This window comes from Mustela erminea, chromosome 19 (assembly GCF_009829155.1).
Source record: "Mustela erminea isolate mMusErm1 chromosome 19, mMusErm1.Pri, whole genome shotgun sequence".
NCBI lineage: Eukaryota > Metazoa > Chordata > Mammalia > Carnivora > Mustelidae > Mustela > Mustela erminea.
In genome coordinates this window covers 24,130,718-24,157,020 of record NC_045632.1, presented here as the reverse complement: position 1 = coordinate 24,157,020, position 26,303 = coordinate 24,130,718, and the positions used below count along the sequence as shown (strand labels likewise).

The 26,303-nt window shown below is 40.5% G+C and overlaps 1 long non-coding RNA gene across 1 annotated transcript; it reads right to left on the bottom strand.

The window, feature by feature from the left end:
* Nucleotides 1-3,575: 3,575 nt before the first annotated feature.
* On the bottom strand, nucleotides 3,576-21,739 carry LOC116579962. The gene is made up of 4 exons (XR_004281481.1): nucleotides 21,660-21,739; nucleotides 17,951-18,058; nucleotides 4,657-4,722; nucleotides 3,576-3,748 (listed from the first exon to the last, which is right to left on the bottom strand). It is a non-coding gene; the product is annotated as an uncharacterized LOC116579962 (long non-coding RNA).
* Nucleotides 21,740-26,303: the final 4,564 nt, after the last annotated feature.

The window sequence follows — 26,303 nt, the reverse complement described above, 5'->3', positions numbered from 1 at the left end:
ACTTGCTTGCGCTCTCTCTCTATCCCTCTCTACAATAAGTAAACAAAAACTTAAAAAAAATAAAGTAGTGAAATAAGTCAAGCAGAGAGAGTCCATTATCATATGGTTTCACTTATTTGTGGAGCATAACAAATGGCATGGAGGACATGGGGAGTTAGAGAGTAGAAGGGAGTTGGGGAAATTGGAAGGGGAGGTGAACCATGAGAGACTATGGACTCTGAAAAACAATCTGAGGGGTTTGAATTGGTGGGTGGGTGGGAGGTTGGGGTACCAGGTGGTGGGTATTATTGAGGGCACGGATTGCATGGAGCAATGGGTGTGGTGAAAAAATAATGAATACTCTTATGCTGAAAATAAATAAATTTAATTTAAAAAAATAATAAATAAAGTAAAATATATTTAGAGGATAGATCTCATGTTAAGTGAACTTACCAAGCCAAAAAACTACAGAAGAAATAAGGAAAATTTTAGAGGTGCTGGATATGTCTAGTATCTTGATTCTGGAGATGCCATCATGTACATGTGCATTTGTCCAAAATTATCACCACGTATATATTAACTGACTACACGACACAACCATTTCAACCACTGTCTTAAAATGCATAGGAGCCTGCACCAAAGGAGGAGAGGAGAGTCCCTGCAGACCGAGAAGGCTAGGATGATGCCAGCCTCTCCCTCTGGGGCCAGGCCTTGCCCTCCTGCCTTTCTCACCAGACAGCCTGGTGGAGCTGTGCCTCTGGCCCCTCCAAGTGCCCAGCTGGTGACTGTACCCTGGTTGTGGAATGAGCAAGAAGACCTGTCGCAGGAGCAATCTCTCTCACGGAGTCTCTGATGCTGTGACGAGAAGTACTAGGCAGGAGGAGGCGGGGGAGAGAGGAAGAGAGCCACCAATAAATGAAAGAATAATGGAACATTGATCAGCTCTTTATCACAGCAGGGGAGCTGCTTTGCTGAGCCCCAGCGCTGTCAGGCAGACCCTTGATTAAACCTGCGCCGCTCCTGGATGGATGGCCCTGTTTAGCTCCTGTCAGCAACTCTGCCAGAAGGGAAGAGGCACCATGGAAATTACGAAGTGGGCTCAGTAGTCTCGGCTGGATGTTCAGTGGGGGCTGACTCACTCTTCCCTCCACCGTATCTAGATTCAAATTCCAGACTCAAGAGCAGAAAGTTCATTCCTCCCCACCTGAGATATGGCTGGTTATGGGTGAGATCATGGGGAAGGTAAGATTCACTGAGATAGAATAGTTGCTTTTGCACCCCCCCGAAGCCTGGCATTTGTAGGAAGTTTTACTGATATGGTTCCTTCTGCAGGGCAGGGGGATATCTAAGTCCTTACCCGGTTCCAGATGCCTCTAGCAAGAAAGGGCTCAATTCAGTGATAAAACCTTTGCTGTCTTTTTGTCACTTGGAATTCTCTTGATGACTTGTGAATTTTCTGTTGCAAAAGCAAAAATACTTTTTTTTTTTAAGACATGAAGAGTTGTGGATTTTCTTCTGCCCAAGATCACTGTGTGATGTTATAGAAGTCACATTTTACTAACTCTGACAAATACACCATAAAGCCAGCTTCAAGGAGGAGTTTCTGAGGAGCAAAATGAAACAAAATGTTAAAAGCATTATGAAAACTAAGCCATCACAGAAAGTTAACTGCTGAAGCCAGCAGAGGGAGAGCACTTTGCAAACAAAGTCTGATTCTTAATCACCACGGGGGTCATAGTGCCTCACACTGTGGCACACATAGCATAGGAAAGAGAAAGGAAAACCCATGTAAATGGGTAAGTTACCCTCCCCAGCTGCCTCCCTAAGAAGTTGAACTGTGTCATGGAAGGTGATAGGGAAACACAGTGGTAGAGGGACCTGGGACAGAGCTGGATGGCTCCGTAAGAGAAAAATGAAAAATAACATAGTGGAGAATACTGGGATAAGGTTGGGGCCAGGGCTAATTTAGTGGTGGATGAGTGGATAGCAGGAAGGGGTATGGGGTGGGTTGTCTGATATGTGGTAAGGTTATGGACCTTCTTCTGGGTCTCACTGTGAAACTTCCAGTAAACACATAGCTTGCTACTACTTAGTGAAACTTGTATTTGGGTGTTTCAAAGTTGGTCTGAAGTTGGATCTGAGGATGCCCATGGGAGACCTGCCATATTCTGGGATATACTGCAAAAGAAAACTCCTTTCTTTCCATGGTAGGTATTGAGATCTTATACACTTTGACTGGAGTCTATAGTCTGACACTGCCAGATACTGAGTCATGCTTTACAATTGACCCAAATCTTTATGATGTTATTTACTCTTATTCCCTTTGAACTGTAGCAATATACTATGCTACTCTGGAGAAGGGGCAGAGTAGAGGGGAGGCTGGAAAGAGAATCCCAAACACAACCCTAAATCTACATCAGGTTTTCCTTTTAGCCAAAACCTATTTGGTATTCAGCAGAAAATTTGAATCTAGTATTTGACATAATTTAATAGTGTGCATTAATGACTATAATTTTCCCCTGTAGTCAAGATACTAAGAAAATGAGGAGTGTTTCATCTACATCACACAAAATAGTAACCAGGGCAGACTTCCAAACAACAAAGAATGAAGGTCCACGAGGGCCAACAGTTTGTTGTTAACTTCAGATTTAGGCACAGAGCACTCCACAATTTAGAAAGTTCTTTTATATTTGTCATGTCCCTTTATCCTCACAACATTGCCACGTGGTTGATAATATTGTCCCCATTGCACAGAGCCTGGAACTGAAGCTGGAGAGGCTGGCAGTTGGGAAATGGTTCCTGTCTGAGGATAAAATGCTCTTTTTTTAAAAGTTCAGTTTTTTTTAAATGTATTATTTGGCATTGGAGTGGACAGGGTGGAGAGTAGAGGGACAGGCAGTTAGCCCAGCAGATTCATTCACAAGACCTCTCATTTCCCTTTCCTATACATTCTCACCTTGGGGGACATTTTTAGCTACTTCTAGCCCATCTCACATTATTTGTTTTGGATGGGGAAAGCTATCAACCACAGTTCTAGCTTCTCCTTTCATTGCACTGTGTTGTTTCTGGAAAGTGACTCTCCAGAGAGGGGCCACATTTCCCAGTCTTCTTTGCATGTAGGCCAGGCCAATCATGAAATCTCATGAATGGAATGGAGACAGAAGTAATGAATATTAGCGAGGACCAGGTATGTGAGCAATGTGTGTGCCTTTTCCACAGTTCCTCTTCATTCCCTCTGAGGGGTGCAGAGGATTCTGAGGCCCTGGAAGACTGTGGAGACACAATGGAAAAAGCCTGGGTGGAGGAAAAGTACAGTAGACCACTGTGTGGATGAGATATAAAGTTCTATTTTGTTAAGTTCCTGCATGTATAGATTTATTTTTCAAAGCAATCGTTGCTACTTAGAATGTAGGAATAATTTGTACCAATTGTGTTGGGGTTCCCACCAAGGCTGAAACTGAAAGAATACCATTTTTAAAAATGTACCTAAATTTTAACATCCCTTCATCTATAAGTAGGTCCTGCATTAAGAAAATATGAATTTAAATAATAATAATTTCACAAGATGTTTCACTGTATGTAATAACTTACCCAGGTGGAGGAAAATCACAGTAAAAACATACACATTTATACTGGTATTCTAAACTACACAACAGTATGTGTGTGTTAAAATGTGTATGCTTGGGGGTGTGCACTTTTCCAAAGTACAGAATTCTGAGGCCTGGATTATTCATTCTTGTAAGTCGAATCCCCAGAGTAACTTTGTTTTCTGGGAAAAAAAAAATGTGAATTTCATGATTGAAGGCTTCTTTAACTTTCACATATTTGATTTTCATAAATTATATAGTGAGAGAATTAAACCTTAACAATCTGAATTTGGACTCTCATACATCAGTTGACAAGCCTCCATAGCTCTCATGGGTGTAGTAGTGCCCACCTCCCAAGAGTTTAATTTGATAAACTGTAGTGTTTATAAAATCTCTTTATGTGTTTTTTTTAATGCTTTAAAAATAAATTAGAACAAGAAAGTGAAAGTGCTGATACTAGTAACAAAAATATTGGTCCCATAAATGTAATATATTTAAGGCCAAGATAGAATTGATCAAGTGTGATCACTTCTCAAATGGTGTGAATCTCCATCTCAAATGGACTTTCAAATACCGTTGAATTACAAAGAAAAAGAACAAGATTAAATGTAATGTTTTAAATAATGTTGTGTCCAAAATGCACAATGTATTGTGCATTGTGCACAATGTATTTAGAAATATTATAGTATTTTTCAATCTCTGGCATGAAACACACTACCACACCAACACCACCACAATCAAAACTGTAATACTCTTGTTTATTTTCAAATGTCTTTTATGCATGTTTTCAAGAATGTATTATTAACAAAAAGTAGATGTTGCTAAAGTGTTTCACTCTTTGCTGTGGCCTCCCAGAGGTTAAGTGCCACATTTATAGCCCAATGCTTATAACTATGTAGGCATGGAGGGCCTGAATATAATCTTTTTCCCATTGCAGATTCTGTAAACTGGCACTATATCCCCTACTCTATTGAACATTTTCTTTGCCCCAGATTTAAAAAAAAATATCCACTGCCCTTGGTCAGTATGAATTTGTAATCTATGTCAAGTTCTAGTGTTCCGTGGTGAGCAAGAGAAGAGGGGGACCCACAGAGATAAAATGCCGAGCACATGTCAGGGACTGTGATAACTGCAAGATAGTCCTCTCCCCTCTGTCCTAGGAAAGGAGGACAAGTAGATAATCAGTGTACAGTGAGACTATGTCTATAGCACATGAGTGTACAGGTGCCCTGGAGACCTAGGAGGAGGATGTGAACTTGCAAACAGCCACTGTTCACAGATAGCAAAACTCACAGCATCCCTATAAAGTAAAATTTGTAAGTTGAGTTTGGAGTGTCTAGTTCAGCTGATAGAGTATGTATTTATTTCCTCTTCTTCTAGAAGACAACAGAAAAGAGGTATACGAGGAAATAAAATCCTGTAAGAATTGGGGTAAAATGGAGGGATATCAGAGGAGGGAGAATTGTGAGGAATTTCTGAAATGTTGAATGTGGGTAGTGAGCTGGCGGTGCACAGCTTAGAGCTAGCATAGGAGAAGGCTCTGGGGAAGGCAGGAAATGAACTCCTTTTTGGAGGATACGGGAAAATACCACTCCATAATTGGCAGGTGCAGAGATTTGAAAAAGAATGGGCCAAAGTAGAAATATTTACCTGAAGAAATGCCTGGTTAATGTCTAAGCAAATTGTTCTCCCTGGTATGCACACACATAGTGAGGGAGATCCCTTGAAGTTATCTTCTTGTAAGTGGCAGCTAGCTCTTCTGAGTAGAATCCTCTTGCGCCTCCTTATAGGAGCTTGTAGGGTGAAGTCAGCGCAGACTCAGGCCTGCCCATCCCCATCCTTCCGGGTAAATTCTCCCAGTGGAAAAGATATACCTACCTATCCAGACAGAGCTCAAAGTCCAGAAATAATACAGAAAACCCACAGTACTCTATTTATAAATAGTTTTAGACAATTAAGAATCACCAGCTACTCAAGGACAAACCGCAGCACAGAAGAGAGACCAAAATGTATAGAGGATCCAGCTAACATTGAATCCTTGCCTAAAGATTTTGCAAATATTAACTTATATAATCTTCACACACTGCTTTTTAAAATTTTATATTTCTTAGAATTTATTTAAATTCAAGTTAGTGAACAATGGTGTATTATTAGTTACAGGGGTAGTATTTACTGATTTGTCATTTGAACACCCAGAGCTCATTACATCAAGTACCCTCTTTGATGTCCATCACAATTACCCCTCCCCCCCAACTCCCCTCCAGCAGTCCTCAGTTCGTTCCCTATAGTTAAGAGCTTCTCATGGTTTGCCTCCCTCTCTCTTTTTATCTTGTATTTCCTTCCCTTCTTCAAAGTTCACCTGCTTTGTTTCTTAAATTCTACATATTTGTGAAATTGTATTTGTCTTTCTTTCACTGACTTATTTTGCTTAGCAAGCACAATATACTCCAGTTCCACCCACATCCTTACAAATGACAAGATTTCATTCTTTTGGAGGCTGAGTAATATTCTATTATATATACAGATATAGATATATAGATATATAGATACGGATATCTCCCACATCTTCTTTATTCATTCATCAGTTGATGGACATTTGGGCTCTTTCCACGTTTTGACTATTGTGGACATTGCTGCTATAAATATTGGGTACATGTCCCCTTTCAAATCACCATTTTTTGTATTCCTTGGATTAGTACCTAACAGTGAGTGCTACTGCTAGGTTTAGGGCAGTTCTTCTTTTTTTTTTTTTTTTAAAGATTTTATTTATTTATTTGACTGAGAGAGATCACAAGTAGGCAGAGAGGCAGGCAGAGAGAGAGAGAGGGAAGCAGGCTCCCCGCTGAGCAGAGAGCCCAATGTGGGACTCGATCCAAGGACCCTGAGATCATGACCTGAGCGGAAGGCAGCGGCTTAACCCACTGAGCCACCCAGGTGCCCCAGGGCAGTTCTATTCTTAACTTTTTGCAAATGACGTATCATTAACTTTTTGCAGAACCTCCATACTGTTCTCCAGAGTGGCCCTACCAGTTTGCATTCCCACCAAAAATGTAAGAGGATTCCCCCTTTACTGCATCCTCGCCAACATCTGTTGTTTCCTGAGTGGTTAATTTTACCTATTCAGATCAGTATGGGGTGGTATCTCAGTGTGGTTTTGATTTGTATTTCCCTGATGATGAGGGATATTGAGCATTTTTTCATGTGGCTATTGGCTATTTGTATTTCTTCCTTGGAGAAATCTCTGTCCATGTCTTCTAGCCATTTCTTGATTGGATTTTTTGTTTCTTGGGTGTTGAGTTTGAGAAGAAATTTTGCATACAACCCTTTATCTGATATGTTATTTGCAAATATCTTCTTCCGCTCCGTAGGATGCCTTTCTAATTGGTTGACTGTTTCCTTTGCTGTGCAGAAGCTTCTTATCTTGATGAAGTCCCAATAGATAATCATTGCTTTTGTTTCCATTACCTCTGGAGACGTGTCTAGTAAAAAGCTGCTGCCTGTGTTCTTTAGGATTTTGGTGGATTCCTGTCTCACATTTGGGTCTTGAATCCATTTTGAATTTATTTTTGTGTATGGTGTAAGAAAGTGGTCCAGTGTCGGGGCACCTGGGTGGCTCAGTGGGTTAAAGCCTCTGCCTTCGACTCAGGTCATGACCCCAGAGTCCTGGGATCCAGCCCCACATGGGGCTTTCTGCTCTGCAGGGAGCCTGCTTCCTCCTCTCTCTCTGCCTGCCTCTCTGCCTACTGTGATCTCTGCCTGTCAAATAAATAAATAAAATCTTAAAAAGAAAAAAAGAAAGAAAGTGGTCCAGTTTCATTCTTCTGCATGTGGCTGCCCATTTTTTTCCAATACCATTTGTTGAGAAGACTGTCTTTTTTCCATTGGACATCTTTCCAGTTGACCATAGAGTTGAGGTTCCACTTCTGGGTTCTCTGTGCTGTTCCATCGATCTATGTGACTGTTTTTGTGCCAGTACCTATTGTCTTGATGATTACAGGTTTGTAATATAGCTTTTAGTCTGCAATTGTGATGTTCAGCTTTGGTTTTCTTTTTCAACATTCCTTTCATTATGCAGGGTCTTTTCTGGTTCCATTCAAATTTGAGGATTGTTTGTTCCCGCTCTGCAAAAAATGCTGGTGTTATTTTGATAGGGATTGTATTGAATGTGTAGATTGCTTTGGGTGGTATAGACATTTCAGCACTATTTGTGCTTCTAATCCAAGAGCATGGAATATTTTTCCATTACTTGGTGTTTCTCGATTTCTTTCATAAGTGTTCTATAGTATTCAGAATACAGATCTTTTGCCTTTTTTTTTAGTTTTATTCCTAAGTATTTTATGGTTTTTGATGCAATTGTAAATGGAATCTGTTCCTTGATTTCTCTTCCTGCTGCTTCGTTATTGGTGTATAGAAATTCCAGACTTCTGTGCATTGATTTTATATCCTGCAGTTTTGCTGAATTCCTGTATGAACTCTACCAGTTTTTTTGGTGCAGTCTTTTGGGTTTTCTACATAGAGTATCATATCGTTTGGGGAAGAGTGAAACTTTGACTTCTTCCTTGCCAATCTGGATGCCTTTTCTTTTTGTTGTTTGCTGAGGCCAGGACTTCCAGTACTATGTTAAACAATAATGGTGAGACCGGACATCCCTGTTGTGCTCCTGACTTTATGGGAAAAGCTCTCAGTCTCTCAGTTTTTCCCCATTGAGGATAATAATAACTATTCATCTCTCATATATGGCCTTTATGATGTTGAGGTATGTTCCTTCTATCCCTACTTTGTTGAGGGTTTTTATCAAAAAAGGAGAGGCTGTATTTTGTCAAATGCTTTTTCTGCATCTATTGAGAGAACCATATGATTCTTATCCTTTCTTGTACTAATGTGATATATCACTTATTGATTTGTAAATGTTGAACCACACTTGCAGCCCAGGAATTAATCCCATTTAGTGGTATAGAATAATCATTTTAATGTACTGTTGGATCCAATTAGGTAGTTTAATGCTGAAAAATTTTGCATCCATGTTCATCAAGGATATTGGTCTGTAGTTCTTCTTAGTGGGGTCTTTGCCTGGTTTTGGGATCAAGGTAATGTTGGCCTCATAGAATGAGTTAGGAAGTTTTCCTGCCATTTCTATTTTTTAGAATAACTTCAGAATAGTCATTAATTCTTCTTTAAATGTTTGGTAGAATTCCCCTGGGAAATTATCCAGCCCTGGATTTTTATTTGTTGGGAAATTTTTGATTACTGAGTCAACTTCTTTACTGGTAATGGGTCTGTTCAGATTTTTTAACTCTGTTTCAGTTTTTGCAGTTTATATTTTCTAGCGAATTATGCATTTCTTCCAGATTGCCTAATTTGTTGGGCATACAATTGCTCATAGTGTCCTCTTAAAATTATTTGTGGTTGGCAGTATTGATTGTGATCTCTCTTCTTCATGATTTTATTTGGGTCATTTGTATCTTCTTTTTGATAAACCTGGTTAAGGGTTTTATCAATTTTGTTAATTCTTTCAAAGAACTAGCTCTTGGATTTGTTGATCTGTTTCACTGTTTTGGTTTTTTAAAAATTTCTTTATCATTGATTTCTGTTCTAACCTTTACTATTTCTCTTCTGCTTCTGGATTTAGACTTTATTTGTTGTTCTTTTCCCAGCTCCTTTAGGTGTAACTTAAGGTTGTATACTTGAGACTTTTCTTGCTTCTTGAGGAAGACCTATTGCAATACACTTCCTCTTAGCCTTTGCTCCCTTAGCCTTTGCTGCATCCCACAGGTTCTGAACTATTGTGCTTTCAATTTCATTTGTTTCCATGTATTTTTTAAGTTCTTCTTCAGTTTCCTATTTGACCCATTCATTCTTTAGTAGGATGTTCTTTAACTCCGTGCATTTGTGATCCTTCCAAATCTTTTCTTGCGGTTGACTTCAAGTTTCATAGTATTGTGGTCTGAAAATATGCATGGCATTATCTCAATCTTTTTGTACAAGTTGAGGCCTGATTTGTGACCCAGTGTGTGAACTATTGTGGACAATTATCCATGTGCACTCAAAAAGAATGTATACTCTGCTGCTTTAAGATGAAATGCTTTGTATGTATCTGAAATGCTTTGTATGTATCTGGTCCAATGAGTCATTTAAAGCCCTGTTTCCTTGTTGATATTTTGTTTACATGATCTGTCCATTGCTGAGAGTGGGGTGTTAAAGTCCCCCTACTATTACTGTATTAGTATCAGTGATTATCTTTAAGTCTTTTATTAATTGATTTACATATTTGCTACTCCCAGGTTAGGGGTATAAATATTTATAATTGCTAGACCTTCTTGTTTGATAGGCCCCATTACTATGATATAGTGTCCTGTGTCATCTTTTATTTATAGTCTTTGTTTTAACATCTAGTTTGTCTGATGTAAGTATGGCTACTTCAACTTTCTTTTGATGTCCATTAGCTTGATAAATTTTCCTCCCCCTCCCCCTCACTTTCAATCTGGAGGTGTCTTTACGTCTAAAATGATTCTCATGTAAACAGCATACTGATTTTTTTTTTTTTAGTCTATTCTAATATTTTCTGTCTTTTGATTGGAGCATTTAGTCCATTTACATTCAGAGTAATTTTTTTTTTAAAGATTTTATTTATTTATTTGACAGAGAGAAATCACAAGTAGATGGAGAGGCAGGCAGAGAGAGAGAGGGAAGCAGGCTCCCTGCCGAGCAGAGAGCCTGATGCGGGACTCAATCCCAGGACCCTGAGATCATGACCTGAGCCGAAGGCAGCGGCTTAACACACTGAGCCACCCAGGCGCCCCCGGAGAGTAATTTTTGAAAGATATGAATTTAATGCCATTGCATTATCTGTAAAGTCGCTGTTCCTGTAGATTGTCTCTATTCTGTTCTATTCTTTGTTACTTTTGGTCCCTCTTTCCTGCCCCTTTAATATCTCTTACAGAACTGGTTTTGCATTCATGAGCTCCTTTAGTTTTTTGTTTGTCTTAGAAACCCTTTATCTCTCCTTCTATTCTGAATGACAGTTTTTCTGGATAAAATATTCTTGGATGGATGTTTTTCCCATTTATCATGTTGTGTATATCATGCCACTCCCTTTTGGCCTGCCAGGTCTCTGTGGACAGGACTGCTGCTAATCTTATGTGTCTACCCTTATAAGTTAAGGACCATTTTTTCCCCTCACTGCTTTCAGAATTCTCTTAGTATCTTGCAAATTTCACTATGATATGTCTTGGTGTTGACCTGTTTTTGTTGTTGTTGTTGTTGTTTGTTTTGTTTTGTTTTGTTTTGAGGTGAGTTATCTGTGCCTCTTGGACTTGAATTCTTATTTCCTTTCCCAGATTAAGGAAATTCTCAACTATAATTTGTTCAAATAAGCCTTCTGCCTTTTTTTTTTTTTTTTTTCCGTTCTTCTTCTTCTGGGACTCCTATGATATGGATATTATATTGCTTTATGGAATCACTGAGTTCTCTAAGTCTACTTTTGTGATCTAATAGTTTTTTTTCACTTTTCTTTTTAGATTCATTATTTTCCATAATTTTATCTTCTATATCACCCACTGCCTTCTCTGCCTCTTCATTGTGATTATCTCCAAACTGTTTTGCATTTGTTATAGCATTAAAAAAAAATAGCCTAATTTTTAGGTCTTTTATCTCTGCAGCAAGGGTTTCTCTATTACTGTCTATGTTTTTTTTCTCAAGTCCAGCTAGTAGTCTTGTGACTATTGATCGAAATTCTTTTTCAGACATATTGTTTGTATCTGTTTTCAGCAAGTTTGGCTGTAATATCTTCCTGACCTTTCTTTTGGGGAGAATTCCTCTATCTTGTCATTTTGGCTAAATTTCTTTAGCCAAATTTAGCTAAATTCTTTCTATCTCTTGCATGTTATGAAAGCTTGTTATGTATTAAAAATAGGTCATACACTGTCCAAGGCCTGGCACTTCATGAAGTGTTTCTGATGTATGCTGTGTGCACTCTGCTCTTGGATTTTGGTTGTTTTTTCCCACTGGTCATCCTCTGCAGAGCTCATTCTTGCTTGAAGTGGGGAGTGCTTGGACTTACAGGTGAGTTTTGATTTGTTTGTTGAAAAAAGTCTGGAAAAAAAGGAATGAAAGGAAAAAGAGAGAGAGAAAAGGGAAAGGTACAAAAAACAAAAACAAAAACACAGATAATTGAAAAACAAAAGCAAAAACAAACCTGTAAGATTGATTCCAAACAAAAAGGAAAAAGAATAAAGAAAAAGAAAAGAAAAAAAGTTTGATCAAAGAGAGAGAGAGAAGGTAATGAAAAAGCAAATTAACAAACAAAAAATTATAAGCCTGATTCCAAAGGAGAAAGAAAAAAAAAAAATACAGCCTGGTCCTAATTGAATTGAAGGGGACACTTTGAAGCATTGCATGATCGGTAGATTTGGTGCATGTGGCATGCTGCCTGTTTTGCTTTTCTGGGAGAGAGACCCTGTCCATTGGCTTAGTCAATCCCATCCAAGTAAAAAAAAAAAGCACTTGCTAAGCACAAAGGACAGGGTTAATGTAAATGGCTCACACCTCCACTGGGAGCTACTGTGTTGCTCTCTGATGTCCAGCCATGTTGGCTGCATGGGTAAAATGATAACACTCCACTTTCTAGATCCCAGATTTGTGGGTGGGGGGTGTCTCACACCTCCTGCTGTTCAGGAAGTGAGGGCCGTCAGTGTGTCTGACACTCAGGTCTCCTGTGTTTTATTTCTAGTGTGACTGGGATTAAAAACTCCAGATCTTAAAATAGTCGACCCACTGAGATATGCTCCCTCTTCCAGGTTTGAGGCATACTGTAGTCTGACTAGTGCCCTTTCTTCCAGAAAAACAGTCCCATGCTTGTACGGTGTTCAGATTCTGTATTATCCAGTCTCGGTGCACATCTTTGCTCACTGTTGATGAAAGACTGATGGTTGGCACCTGCAGTATTTTGTCCTTAGAAAGGCAATATATCCTATTCCAAATATACTCCAGGAAGGGGAATGATCTCTCGCAGTGCAACCCTAGAGATCCCTACACCATTTTTCGTGCATTCCTGGGTGATAGCTCCCCTCCAGTGAAAGTTGAGCATTTTCAAATTCTCTGGGCTTGACCTCCACTCGCTGCTTGCAAAAAACCTGAACTATTCAGTTCCCTCAGCTCCCCAGTCTATGGTCCAAGAGATTTTCTTCCTGACACCGCTCTCTCTCAACCTCTCTGTCCCACTCTCCTTCTCTCCCTTTATCTCCCCCCAGAAAGGGTTCTCTCCCCATATAGTTTTTTCCCTATCAGTCACTTACATGCACATCACACCCACCATGCTGTCTCCCTCCAACCGTGGAAATCCTTCTTTCAATCCTCAAATCAGTTTCATGAGTATTATAAGTGACCTGACCTCTCAATACAGCTATGTTTGAAGGACGAGGAAAGCCCAGGGTCTCTCTACTTCTCTGCCATCTTAACTCCTTGTGGTGGTTTTTCACAAGTGAGGAAACCAAGGTACAAAGGCCAGGTGCCTTGCCCCAGGTCAAAAAAACTAGTCAATGCCATAATTCACACCCAGGTTTTTAATCACTATAGTCTCCTGTCTCATGATCAATGAATCATTGTGACTTTGGAGGGGACAGAGCAAATGGAAAGGAGATAAACTTAGATCTAATGTGTTCTAGGGGCACCTGGGTAGCTGAGTCCATTAAGCATCTGACTTGATTTTGGCTCAAGTCATGATCTCAGAGTTGTGAGATCAAGCCCCTGTGGGGCACCACATTGGGTGTGGAGCCTGCTTAAAATTCTCCCTCTGTCCTTCCCCATGCCCACCCACCCCTCCACCCCACCGACCTGACTCATGTGCACAGGTGCTCCCTCTCTCTCTCTCTCTAAAAAAAAAGAAAAAAAAAATGAGTTTTCACTACACAAATAAATAAATAAATAAATAATAACTATATGAGCGGATGGATGTGTAAATGAACTTGATTTTGGCAAGCATCTCACTATATATACATATATAAATCATCGCACTGTACACCTTAAATTTACACAATATTGATTGGTCTACTATGTCTTAAAACAGCTGAAAAAATAAAAGGACTTCAAGTAATTTCCTCAGAGAAATTTCAGATGTCACATCTATGTAAAAAAAAAAGAGAGAGAGAGAGAGAGAGAGAGAGAGCAAGTTGCTATATAAAAGAAATAATACGAAAACAAAAGCAAATCATCGAGAGCTAAAAAGTATGATTCCCAAAATAAAAATGTATTTAAAAGTCTAAAATGTCAACAAGTGTCCCAAAATACAAAGCAAAAAGAGAAAGAAAGCTTAAGAAGCCTAAAAAGACAATCACTCCATCTTCAGGGCAACAACCACCAATAAGTATTCTAGAGAGAGAGAAAATAGAAGTGGCTAGAGAAAAAAGAAGACCATTTCATCAAACTGAAGGATATCTGGAGTTTTCAGATTTAAAGCGTCCACTGATTTCTTGGTAACATGAATACAAAATGGCTTACACAAAAACTTCTCCCCATAAAATTTTAAAACACCAAGTGTCAAGAGAAGTTATCAAAACTTCCAGAAATGTATGAAAAAAATTCAGACTGGCATATAAATCTCTCACTGGTACTACTAGGCCTAAGAAGATTGAGGCATAATGCCCTGTGCCCCTCAGAGGCCAATCTCTATGGGCTACTTTGCCCTCTGATTTTTAGTTGCGTTTTAACAATGAGAGGCACCAGCGAAGAGGAGAAGGATACTGGAGTCAAGAAATTTATCCCCACAGAATGTTCCCTGCCAGATAATTACGTATTAGCTGTGTCTCTCTATCAAGACCAGAGCTCCTGCCAGGAAGCCTTCTCTATTCATCTACTCTCTTAGGGTCTGAAGTGGACATGGCTCCCTGTTCTCGTCTGCCCTGAAGTATCCCACTATCCCTTTAAATCTTGACCACATCTTGCAATAATCTTTTTATCCAATTTTCCTTAATTGCATAGTTTGGGTGCTGAGTATTGTCTATACAATTCTCTATAGGATTTCAAAGATACCAACTACCACAACATCCTAGTGTTTTCCTGGTCCATCAGCTAGAGATATCATTCAAAGAGCTTTTCCTTCAACTTCTACACCTCTTTTGTACCAGTGATGTCATAGCTAGGGAAGTCTGTATTAGTTAAACATACATGGAAGTGTTATTAGCCCAAGACTTGGATTAGTACCTTTGAGCGTGTCTGATTTATTTTGCTTCCTTTGGAAGCAATGATGCATGATACAATGAGGTATGGTTGATACCTCACTGTGATAAGGACTCAAATTTATTGCAATATGTCTTATCCCCATGAAACTTTTTAAAAAATCCAATCAGAGAATTAAAACTTCAGAAATATACCCAACATATGGGAAAAGATAAAGTTGGTGGTCCTACCTAGTCCATAATTGGACTAGCAAAGAAGAGAAATCATGTTTAGATCAATGGTTTTAAGAGAGAATACAAAGGAAGAGGCAAGCATGAAGATAATTGCAGTTATCTCTGTTAATACAATGAAGTTGCTCACCATATATTACACTATATATGTGTGTGTGTGTGTATGTGTGTTCATTTCCATTTTTTAAATGGTAACATACTATACATGTTACTGGTTTCATTTTAAATCTCTCAAATATATCCTGAAAATCACTCCATATAGTGTATAAATGTATCTCTTATTTTGCTTTTTTTTTTTTATGTGTTTGCCTTCTCAGCATAAGCACAGAGTCAATAAAGGTATAGATACATTCTTGCTAATGAATGAAGGAAGCTTGACAGATTAGAATATCCATCTGTAACTTCCTATGAAGGATAAGATCTTCCAATTATCATCAGTGACAGCTAACATCACATGAAGGGAGACAATAAGGTTTATGGGCCTCATGGCAACACCATCTCTAAGACAGTCTTGCCAAAAACATCAAACCTGAACCTGACCAAGCACCTAGATTTAATTACCAATATATAGAAAATGCAGGGAACAAATGAGCATGTCAAATGACACCATAGGGGTACAATCACAAAATCCAGATTGTTGGAAGCTCTCCAGGACAAAATATAGTTTCTCCAATGAAAAACAGCATCAATAATAACATCAACAACCAAATAAAAATATTGCAAGAACTAAAAAACACAAAGAGAGGGAGAAGATAAATTAAAGGAAATGCAAAAGATCCCAGCCAATCACAATGTAGTTTTGGATCCATATTAAAGCTGTTTAGACATTTTTTATTTGTTTGTTTGTTTGTTTAGAAAAAGAACAAACGCCTTAATATTTGGGATCTCAGAATTGCAATTTGGGCAACACAGATTCCAACAGCAACCAGAAAAGTGTGTCACCTGTGTGGGGAAAGCAAGGGGTTTTTACATGACTTGAATTAAATAAAACAAAATTGCCAATTGGTACTACCAGGCTGAACAGCTTTTGGATACACTTTGATGGACTGATCTGCTGTTGCTAATGAACAAAACTACTCCTCATATGCATTAATTATTCTGCCTTTGGAAAGTCCACACTAACCCTGTTGACTCTAGGAACAATTTTTCTTAAAAAAAAAAAAATTGCTGTTTCTGGCCTAGTTCAAAGGTCTTTTTGCCGCATTCACAAGTGTATTAGCTATTTGTTTTAAAAAGAGAAGTGGAGCTTTTGTCTAGAAATTTTATACAGTTCTACAGTGGGTGGAAAGGGAAATGACCAGATGAGAAAAGTATCTTACACTATCAAAGAGAATTAAATGGTGCCACTTGACAGTACTGAGGGCCCATGCAAGATAAGGCAGGCAGGGGAGGAGACCTGCCCGGCAGGAGGAGACACTGAGGTTAAGTCCTGAATAGGAAACACTCTTTGCTCTAGGGAGTGGCATGCACGTGATGTAACTTTCTACCAGGCTCCAGGTTCTATGGGTCCCTTCTAGGGGTGGCCTTCCAAGTACTTTAGAGCACTGCCCTCTTCACCTCATCCCACCTCACCCTTTTTCTGTTTAAACATTCAAAGCATTTGTATGACAATTGAGGAAATACACTGACTTGATGTTTGATGTTATTAAGGAATTACTGTTGATATTTTTTAGGTGTGAAAGTTGTAGTGTGGTTATAATTACATTTTTAAAAATTTTTTATTCCATGGGAAAAGGCTGAAATATTTAGAAATAAAATGATAGAAATCTGAGAGATGTTTCAAAATAACGTGGGGCAGGCTATGGGAAATAGATTGGAATAGAAATGAAGTAAGAGTTCCCATTTATCACTAATTATTGAAGCTGTATAACGGGTACCTGAGAGGTTAGTTATACTAATCTGTCTACTTGTGTATATATTTGAAATCTGCAATAAAACTTTTTAGAATAAAATTTCAATAACATAATAAAAAATAAATAAAAACAAATAAATAAGAACTTTTAAAAGAAGAAAATTTGAAAATTAAAAAAAATTAAATAATTTAGTATATCCCCTTTGGCCTCTGCTAATATCTCATGTACTTTGGGAAGCTGGCAGTCCCTAAAATGTATTGTGCACAGCATAAAAATTGTACAGTATGTCTCCCTCCCTGCAGAATCCCAGACACAATTGTGAATCTCTGCACCCTCGTCTCATTGGCGCTGGTACTGGGCACAGAACCCTCAGGATGTAAGAAATCCTTTCTCAAAAGCAGAGGGGGATAGATTATGTCCCATGTATTACTTATCCTAACTAATAAAAACTTCCAGTTAATGTGAAATAAGGTATGATTGACAAGGACTCTATAAAATCATATATTTCTTTTTTTTTAATCTTTTATTTTTAAAATTTTATTTATTTTTTAAAGTAGGCTCCACACTCAGGATGGAGCCTAACACAGGGACACAGGGACTTGAACTCATGACCCAGAGATTAAGACCCTGAGCTGAAATCAAGGGTCGTATGCTTAATGGACTGAGCCACACAGACGCCTGTAACTCATTTTCTTTTCTTTTCTTTTCTTTTTTTTTTAGTTTTTTCAATTTATTTATTTTCAGAGAAAGAGTATTCATTATTTTTTCACCACACCCAGTGCTCCATGCAATCCATGCCCTCTATAATACCCACCACCTGGTACCCCAACCTCCCACCCCCCCCGCCACTTCAAACCCCTCAGATTGTTTTTCAGAGTCCATGGTCTCTCATGATTCACCTCCCCTTCCAATTTACCCCCACTCCCTTCTCCTCTCTAATACCCCTTGTCCTCCATGATATTTGTTATGCTCCACAAATAAGTGAAACCATATGATAATTGACTCTCTCTGCTTGACTTATTTCACTCAGCATAATCTCTTTCAGTCCCGTCCATGTTGCTACAAAAGTTGGGTATTCGTCCTTTCCGATGGAGGCATATATTTCTGTACAGTCCTCATAGCCACCTACCTCTTCAAACCTTTCAAATATGACTAGAGATTCAGGATATTCCCTCGGGTGTTTGTTGTGAAAAGATTTTTCCTAAATAAGGAATGCAAGCAGCAAGGGACAGCCCACCTAAATGGAGACAAAAAATAAATGTATCAATCTTCCCCAGCATCTAAAAAATAAAAACCAAAACAAAACTCTGCACACCCATGGGAATCATACAAGGGTATGTACACAGCTCCCAACTTCCTTGAGTTCAGAGGGAAGTCACGATTTAGAAAAAAAAAAAAAAACAGGGAGAGTAGATCTTCCTGCTCTTCTAATGCTTACAGAGTCCTCATTTGAGTCAACTGTTGAGGCTTCTTTGAACAGAGGGACAGAGGAAGTATACGGCTACTTTGCCATGAAGTCCCAGAAGTCTTTTTAAGTCTTTATTTATTTATTTGAAAGAGAGAGATAATGAGCAAGGAGGAGGGGCAAAAGGAGATTCTGACTCCCCGCGGAGCAGGGAGCCGATGAAGGACTCCATCCCAGGACCCTGAATCTCAACCAGAGCTGAAGGCAGATGCTTAACCGACTGAGCCACCCAGGTGCCCCCAGAAGTTTTGAGAAAAAAGAACAGAGTGCTCTTTGTAAAACAGACTGAGCTGGGTGCACGGAGCACTGATGGGCAGGGAACACAGAGAACACCACGAATCTGAAACTTCAGGCAGTTGCACTGCTCTTTGTAGATACAGATCTGATGCCCTCCCTCCCAAAACATTCGTATCCCAAGTCAACTGGCTGGGGCTACTGATTCATCCAGATGCGTATCTGTCTCCTACTCCAGGAACTAATAATTATAACCGTACCCCATAAGGACTCTCATTGCCATCCAACAAACAAGGAGATGGTACTGTTTACATATTTGGTTTTGTCCCTTGTGTGACTCTAGAACCTCCACGACCAGTTTTCCATTCATTCCATGCACACTCTCTCTCTATATATATATTTTATATATATATATATAAAATTACATCAGAGGCAGAAAAGAACATTGACAACTGCTTCTTTGATCTCTGGCCCTGGAATTAGGGCCACTTAAACAACCTGTGCACTCAGAAACCCAATGAAGGGTTAAAAGCTCTTATCAACACTTGATCTTGAGGTCTCGGAATTCCCACTATGTTCCCACAACTTGGAGCTTATACATGCCACCCTTTCAGAGAAAATAAATGGGAATGATTAGTAGGCAGACTAGTTTCCCAAAACCCGTGATAAGCCACAGGGCAGCTATAATGAGCAGTTGTGGCTCATGCTGGGGAGTCCTGGATAAACTAGACCTAATCTTCAATCACTTTCTTTACTGATAATTGGACCCAACAGGACCATTCCAAATCATTTCTCTCTGTTCATTTATCCTACAGTTCCATCCAAAGGGTCAGTTTAGGGCATAATTAAGCCAATTACTTTCTGAAAGACCATGATGACAGCCATTACAGAAAATGATAGCAGGCCCCCTCATGCTGTAGGAATTATTAGCTTGTCAGTCTCAAGGCTCATGGAGACAAAGGATCAAAAAGACAGAGGAATTCAGTTTTTCACCAATTCATTCATTTATTTTATTTTATTTTATTTTTACCATGTGTAACATCTATTATAAGCCAGAGAGTGGGAGCTAAAGACATAGTGGAAAACAATCTCATTCCCTGCCTTCATGGGGCTTATCGCCTAGTGGAAGACACAGAAGTCGGTTAAATACTTATACTGTAAGTATACTGTACAGACGGAGCAATTACAACAGAGATCCGTTTTATATTTTGGGGCCCAGGAAGGTCCTTCTGAAGCTGAGACTAGCAGGATGAACAGGAGTTAACCAGCAACGAGGAATAGGTATGGGCCTTCATACACACTGTTTTTGGGGAGAGCTGAGAAGAGGACAGTGAGGCCAGAGACCATGGGGCACCAAGGAGATGACCTGACGTAAGATCTGAAAGTGGCTGGGCCAGAGGGCAGTGACAGAGGAGAGAAGGGATGTGCTGTAGCAGACAGAACATGGAAGCTGACATCCGGTGCCCAAATTCTGGAACCACTGGCTACCCCCGTTCTTCTCTCCTGTGGATTCATCATGGGCATGTGGGGCCTGGGGCAAGGGGTTATGCTGTTCAGTGTACCCTGGTCAGGTGTGGTCCCTGCACTGCAGCAGGAAGTTGTGGCACTAGGGGAGGGCAACGAAAATGAGGGTGAAATGGGACAAAGACTTTGAGACCAAAGCCCCTGGGATGTCTCTCAACCAAACTCTGGATGCCAAATGGGTTTTTATACCACATGCCAATTGCACTAGAGCCAGTCTATGAGCCACTCAGATCCACTCAGCAATTCCAGCTTTCTGAGCTTTGGACACCTGCCAAGACTCCATTCCCACAGATGTAAAGCTCCAACTTCTACTGCCTTCCACCTCATCCTCTAACATCCGGATGGGCTCAGCCTCCCCTGGGGAGTGTCCTGGACTATTCCTGGGCCCACCACACTTGCTGTGATGAAACCTGTGATGCTAGTGCCCAAGTTCAGCCCACTGGATTCAGGAAGGCTCTGATTTCCTCGGTGGCTGCCTATGGGCAGGTAGGTTGATTATTACAACCTGGAGGTGAAGAAGCATCGAAGACCCACAAAGTGGACTTTGACCACTGAGAGGTAGGAAATGGAAATAAGTCAGAAGATAAACTCCTTGAGCTCTTCCCCTGAGATGGCCTGTCTGGACGTGGTGTTCTCACATGTCTTCCCTGAAGATATCCCATGTGACTGAGCAACCAGCCAGAGTTCTTGAGAAACTAGTCAACTTGGTAACACATCACCTGTATTTGCTTTCTCTCCTTCCTTGCTCCGCTTCCTTTACCCTCACTTTGCTTGCTGGAACTGAACCTTCTAATAAAGCATTAGCATGCCAGACTCACTGAGTGTTCTCTTTTTTGGGTTTCGACGCTGACTCTTAGCTGTCTAGGCAGTCTGTTGACAGGAATATGAGCTAAGCCTAAACCTAATGAGTAAGAGTTCTGCGATCAGCAAGCGAGGTCCACCACAGGTGACAGAAGAGGTGAACAGCATCTGTCATCCCTGAATTAACTCCTTCTATGGTTGATATCTGCTTAACATCAGCAATCCCTAAACACACTTAGGAACATGGATGAGGTACAATCCAACTTGCCTCCAAACTGGAAAAGTAAAATAGGAAAGAAACATGTGATCCTAGGAATATCATAGCTAAGAGCAAATTAGGCAATCCCTCCATGGCACTCAGCATGCACTATGGTAGAGGCTGGAAAACAAACCATGGAAAAATGGATAATAATAGTATACTCATTTACTATGTGCCAGGCACAGTAGTAAGATCTTGACATACTCCATCTCATTTAGTCATCATCTCGGTACTATAAGGCATACATTCTTAAAACCTGATATTACAGACCCAGAGAGAGTTTGCATAACCAGTCTAGGGTTACACAGCTAAAAATTGGCAAAGGTAGGCTTTGGACCCAGGTAGTCTGGCTCCAGGGTCCATGCCCCTCACTGGAGTACTATGCTGCTAAAAAGAGCTCTCTGCTAGCAGAGGGAGCTTGACTTCATTGAATCATTGAGATAATAGCCCTATATCCAGAAGCTAATAACAAGAAGGGAGATTAACCCTTTCTGTAGCTTGTCCCTTACAGGACTCAGGATTAGAACCCAGAATCAGAGAGAGGCAGATACTCACAAGGTAGGGAAACAAGTTATAGGAGTCGATGAGGACTGTTCTTATTTCAGAAATTAAAGAATGATTATCTCCAATATCCATTAGAAATGCTCCTCTATCTACCTCACATATTGTGGGGTACTCTGACATCACTTCAGCCCTTTATTACTCATTTCCAAAGTTCTGTACATGTGATTCCCACACACCTGCAGTTGCCTTAGTAAAGAGGAAGAGTCTAGGGTTTGATAAAGGCTGACATGTTCTCTATCTTAGGGAGGTGACACTCTTAGGAGTAACCCTTTCAGAGAAATATTCTCTACAAATATAGGGCCAGAATTAGTATCTTAATGCTAATTAAGAGAGAGGGAATGCTAGGACCTTACTACATGGATATCAACGGTTCCATCAGAACCATCAGTGTGGGACTCTCCACTTGTCAGGTTGAAGACAGATAACATCTATGAAGGGAGGGACTTTAAATAGTTAATTTCTCTCCCTCATTGTTGCTTATTAACATGGGAGTTTGATTAGAAATTAGATTCTCTGTGAGAGCTTCAACTTATAATTTAAGAACTTTTGCTGTACAACCATTGCAAAACAATTACATAAAGATTAATTAACAAATTCCCGAAACAGTAGTAAACAGCAAAGTAGTTTAATTAAAACCATTATCTCCAAAATCTGAACGTTAATAACAGTTGTAGCCCAGGGAGGAATAAGAGATATGCCAACAGAGGGTGAGGGAAAGAGAATGTCCTCTGACACCAGCGCTCAGCTCGCCCACAACTCCACATCTGCTGTCCTGCTTAATTACTCCTGAGAACACTCTGTCCACTGAATCTTGCAAGGTCCTAGGTTTCTCCTCTGGGCCTCTGTGGCTGTGGCCTTGAGAACTCCTGCAGACAAACCTGTTACAATCAGCCTGCCTCCAGTAAGAGGGCTTTAATTTTCAAAAGAGAGAAAGGCAGCAGGTGGTACAAATAATAAGACTTTCTCGAGGGGAATTAACAAAATTTGGAATTGTCAAAAAAACATCTGTAACAGTGACTCTAGTCTTTCAGAAGACACTGATAAATTTTACCTGAACCCAGACCCCTCATCACAGACTCAGAATGAAGGGTTTGGCAAAGGAACCCAATTTGAATGAAATTTAACAACAGCACTATTTAGTGAGCATACACTCTGCACCCCCATTCATTTCCTTTATGATCTTATGTTGTCACAAGAACCTCACAAAGCCACATTAGCTTTGTTTTTTGTTTTGTTTTTTCCTGGTTAAGTTTTTATTTTAATTCCAGTCTAGTTACATACAGTGTTGTATTAGTTTTAGATGTACAACAACAACTACATGTTACCTTTATTCACTTTTTTAAAGATTTTATTTATATATTTGACAGAGATCACAAGTAGGCAGAGAGGCAGGCAGAGAGAGAGGAGGAAGCAGGCTCCCTGCTGAGCAGAGAGCCTGATGCAGGGCTGGATCCCAGGACCCTGAGATCATGACCTGAGCTGACGGCAGAGGCTTAACCCACTGAGCCACCCAGGCACCCCATGTTACCTTTATTCTTAAGCAGAGTGACTTGTTCAGGCTAGGATATGGGGAGACTGCTCTTTCCCACTCTAGGCCCATTTATTTTCCTCCATACCACACAGATCTCCTTTTGGTGGTGCAAAAAGGTAAACATCTAACCCATTTAAGGCAGAGACTTTTTTCACACTGTGAGCCTGGCATGATTTACAGCCTAGACCTGACAATGATCAGTTTCTTCAAAGTCCTCCATCAGTAGAGGAACCTAACACACAGAAACCTTGCCCTCAACCAGAACAGCCAATGTCTGTTCTTTATAAGGAGCCAAGCTCCTTATAAAGGGCTTGCCTGGCCTTGGAGTCCCTAAGGAGCTGTCCCTAAGGAACAGGGTGGGGGCTCTCTCTCCCCCACCGCTTCTAGTCTTTGCTTTAGGTACCCTGTCATGGGGAGGGAAGCTGCTGGCTCACTGTACCTGTTCTATTCACACTGCCTCACCCTCACAGGCATTTGGGGACTGACATATTTATGTGGCTTCTTCCTAATAATGTAAGGCTCTGCCCTATACCAGCAGAGTCAGACTGTCTGCTGCAGCCTGGCTTCCTATTCTGCTGCACTCCAGAAATTATGCAAATCACAGCTATTAGTATAACAGCTTCTGCAGATTTCAGAAGGAAAAGGGAAAAAAAAAACTACCACAAAATCCCTGTGCTTGGTTAAAAGACCATGAATTTCCCCATTCTCCTTATTCACTCTTGTCAATATGATATTTATGCATCTGAAGCCTGTTTTTTAGTCATATGAATATCTATAAAAGAGACATCAGTCAGTCAGCAGAAACCTCTGGAACTGCAACCATGAAAAGAGAATAGAGGAAAAGCCCAACTAGAGCCAGGATGGAAGAAACAGGAAGATGGGCTGGATGGGGGGGCATTGTCCCAGAGGCCTGGGCAGGGGTCTGGCCTTAAAAGACCTTGATGGGAGGCAAGGTCACTCTGATGTTAGACAGATTTGACCCCAAATCTACTCCAAGCACTCTCTGCTGTCCTTTGCAAGTGCCTGGCTCCCCTTTCATTTTTCTGGGTCACTAGATAGGAAGCTTTCTGAGGACAGGAGCTGCATAAATCACCCGGCTCCCCCCCGTAACCCTGAGCAGTGTTCAGGCACAAAGCTGGTACCCAGGAAGTGCAGGGTGAAATCGGGCACCTGTTGTACCATCATTTCATGGAGACAAGACAACAATGCCATCATCAGCCACAGTCCCTGAAGGAGCAGAAGCACATCAACGTCAGAGGGTTTAATGATGTGATATTTCACAAAAGTCGGAGTGGAGCTGTGGCCACAGGCCTGAAGGGACACAGTGAACAAGTGATCCCCAGTTCTCAGAAGAAGGAGTTCTATAGACATACTATACACATACATCCGTGAAAGGGGGGACCCAGTCAGTCAGAGACAACCCCACAGAGAGGAAGCAGCGGGTCTAAATGCTCTGAGTCCCCTGCTCCCTTGCTGTGTTCTCCTTCCAAGGGCTCTCAGTGAGCAAAGGGCTAGGAAGCCAGTTAATGCCATGCGGGTTGCCTTCTGAGGTACAGAGCAAGGAAAGAAGGGCCTCTGGGCCAGCTCTGAGCAGGACTCCTTGGAACTCCTCTGCAAGGTGAAGAAAATTGGTGTGGGGAGGGCATAGCAGACCATCCTGGTGCCCTGGGTCCCACCCTCCCCCCACCTCGCCTCCATCTGAGTTCAGTGGTTGTGTGACTGTAGGTATATTTTACCTTCACTCCAGGGCCCTGTCTAATTTGTTGAGACCTCTAAGTCCACACTAAGGGGCAGCTCAGAAGTCTAGACCTAACACCCCTGAGGACAGGCCCCAAACAAGAGGAAATAGGAGATGGCAGACAGAGACATTGTCCCATTTCCTGTCTTTCAGGTGAACAATTCTGGAAGATACTTTGTTCACATGCTGGCAGAGATGGACTTGAACCCTGTTGTCCACAGTAGCAACTATGACTCTGCCCTACCTTGTCTTCTTCTCACACGCTTACTCTTTTTTTTTCCCCCTTCAAAAAGAATTTCATTTATTAATTTGGCAGAAAGAAAAAGAGAGCACAAGCAGGGCGGAGTGGCAGGCAGAGGGAGAAACAGGCTCCCTACTTTGGGCTTAATCCCAGGACCCTGGGATTGTGATCTGAGCCAAAGGGAGATGCTTGTCCAGCTGAACCACCCAGGCTAAACCACCCTTACTTTTGCTTCTTGTGTTCACCTTCCAGAGAAACAATCTGAGGCTTTGCTTTTGAAGAAATTCAACTAAGACAGATGGACAAGCCAATACAGCACTGGGGCAATAGATTACCACAGAAAGAAGTGTTACACTGGATTCTACCTCATGCCATACACAAAAATCAATTCCTGATGGCTTAAAGACATCAGTGTAAAAGGCCAAAGCTTGACATATTTAGGAGAACATATTTATGACCTTGGAGTAGGGAAGGATTTCTTAACTAAGACACAGAAACTGCTAACCATAAAAAAAGGATAACTATTATGACATTAAAATTAAGAAATTCTGTTTGTCAAAAGACACCATAAGGTACAAAGACAAGCTGTCAACTTAGAGAAGATATCTGTAACACACAAAACAAGGAAAGGATTATTATTCAAAATATCCTAAGAAAAATCATTAAGGGGGAAGAAAGTTTTAAAATATAGGACACAGAGAGGATACATAATGGGTCATAAATATATAATAGATTCTTAGCAAATTATTAATCAGAAACATGCAAATTAAGACAAAGTGATTATTGAGAAGGGCAATAAAACTAGTATTGAAAGCAAAGCCCCAGTGTCTGCTAGGATCAAATTCTGGCTTCACTGTGTGCCAGCTATGTGATCTTCTTACCCTCCTCCACTGCTCTGTGTGCTACGGTTCCCTCATGCATGAAATAGGGTTCACGGTAGGACCCATCTCATAAGGTTGCTGTGTTAAATGGAAGAAGACATGCGAAACTCCTAGCACGGTGCTTCAAAAACAGTAAACATGCAAACTGCTTTTAAAAACAATCCCCAGACTCCTCATAAATCACCTAATTGATGCTTAACAGGAGTGCAGTGTTGAAGGTCTTTATTCTATGTGACCCAAAATA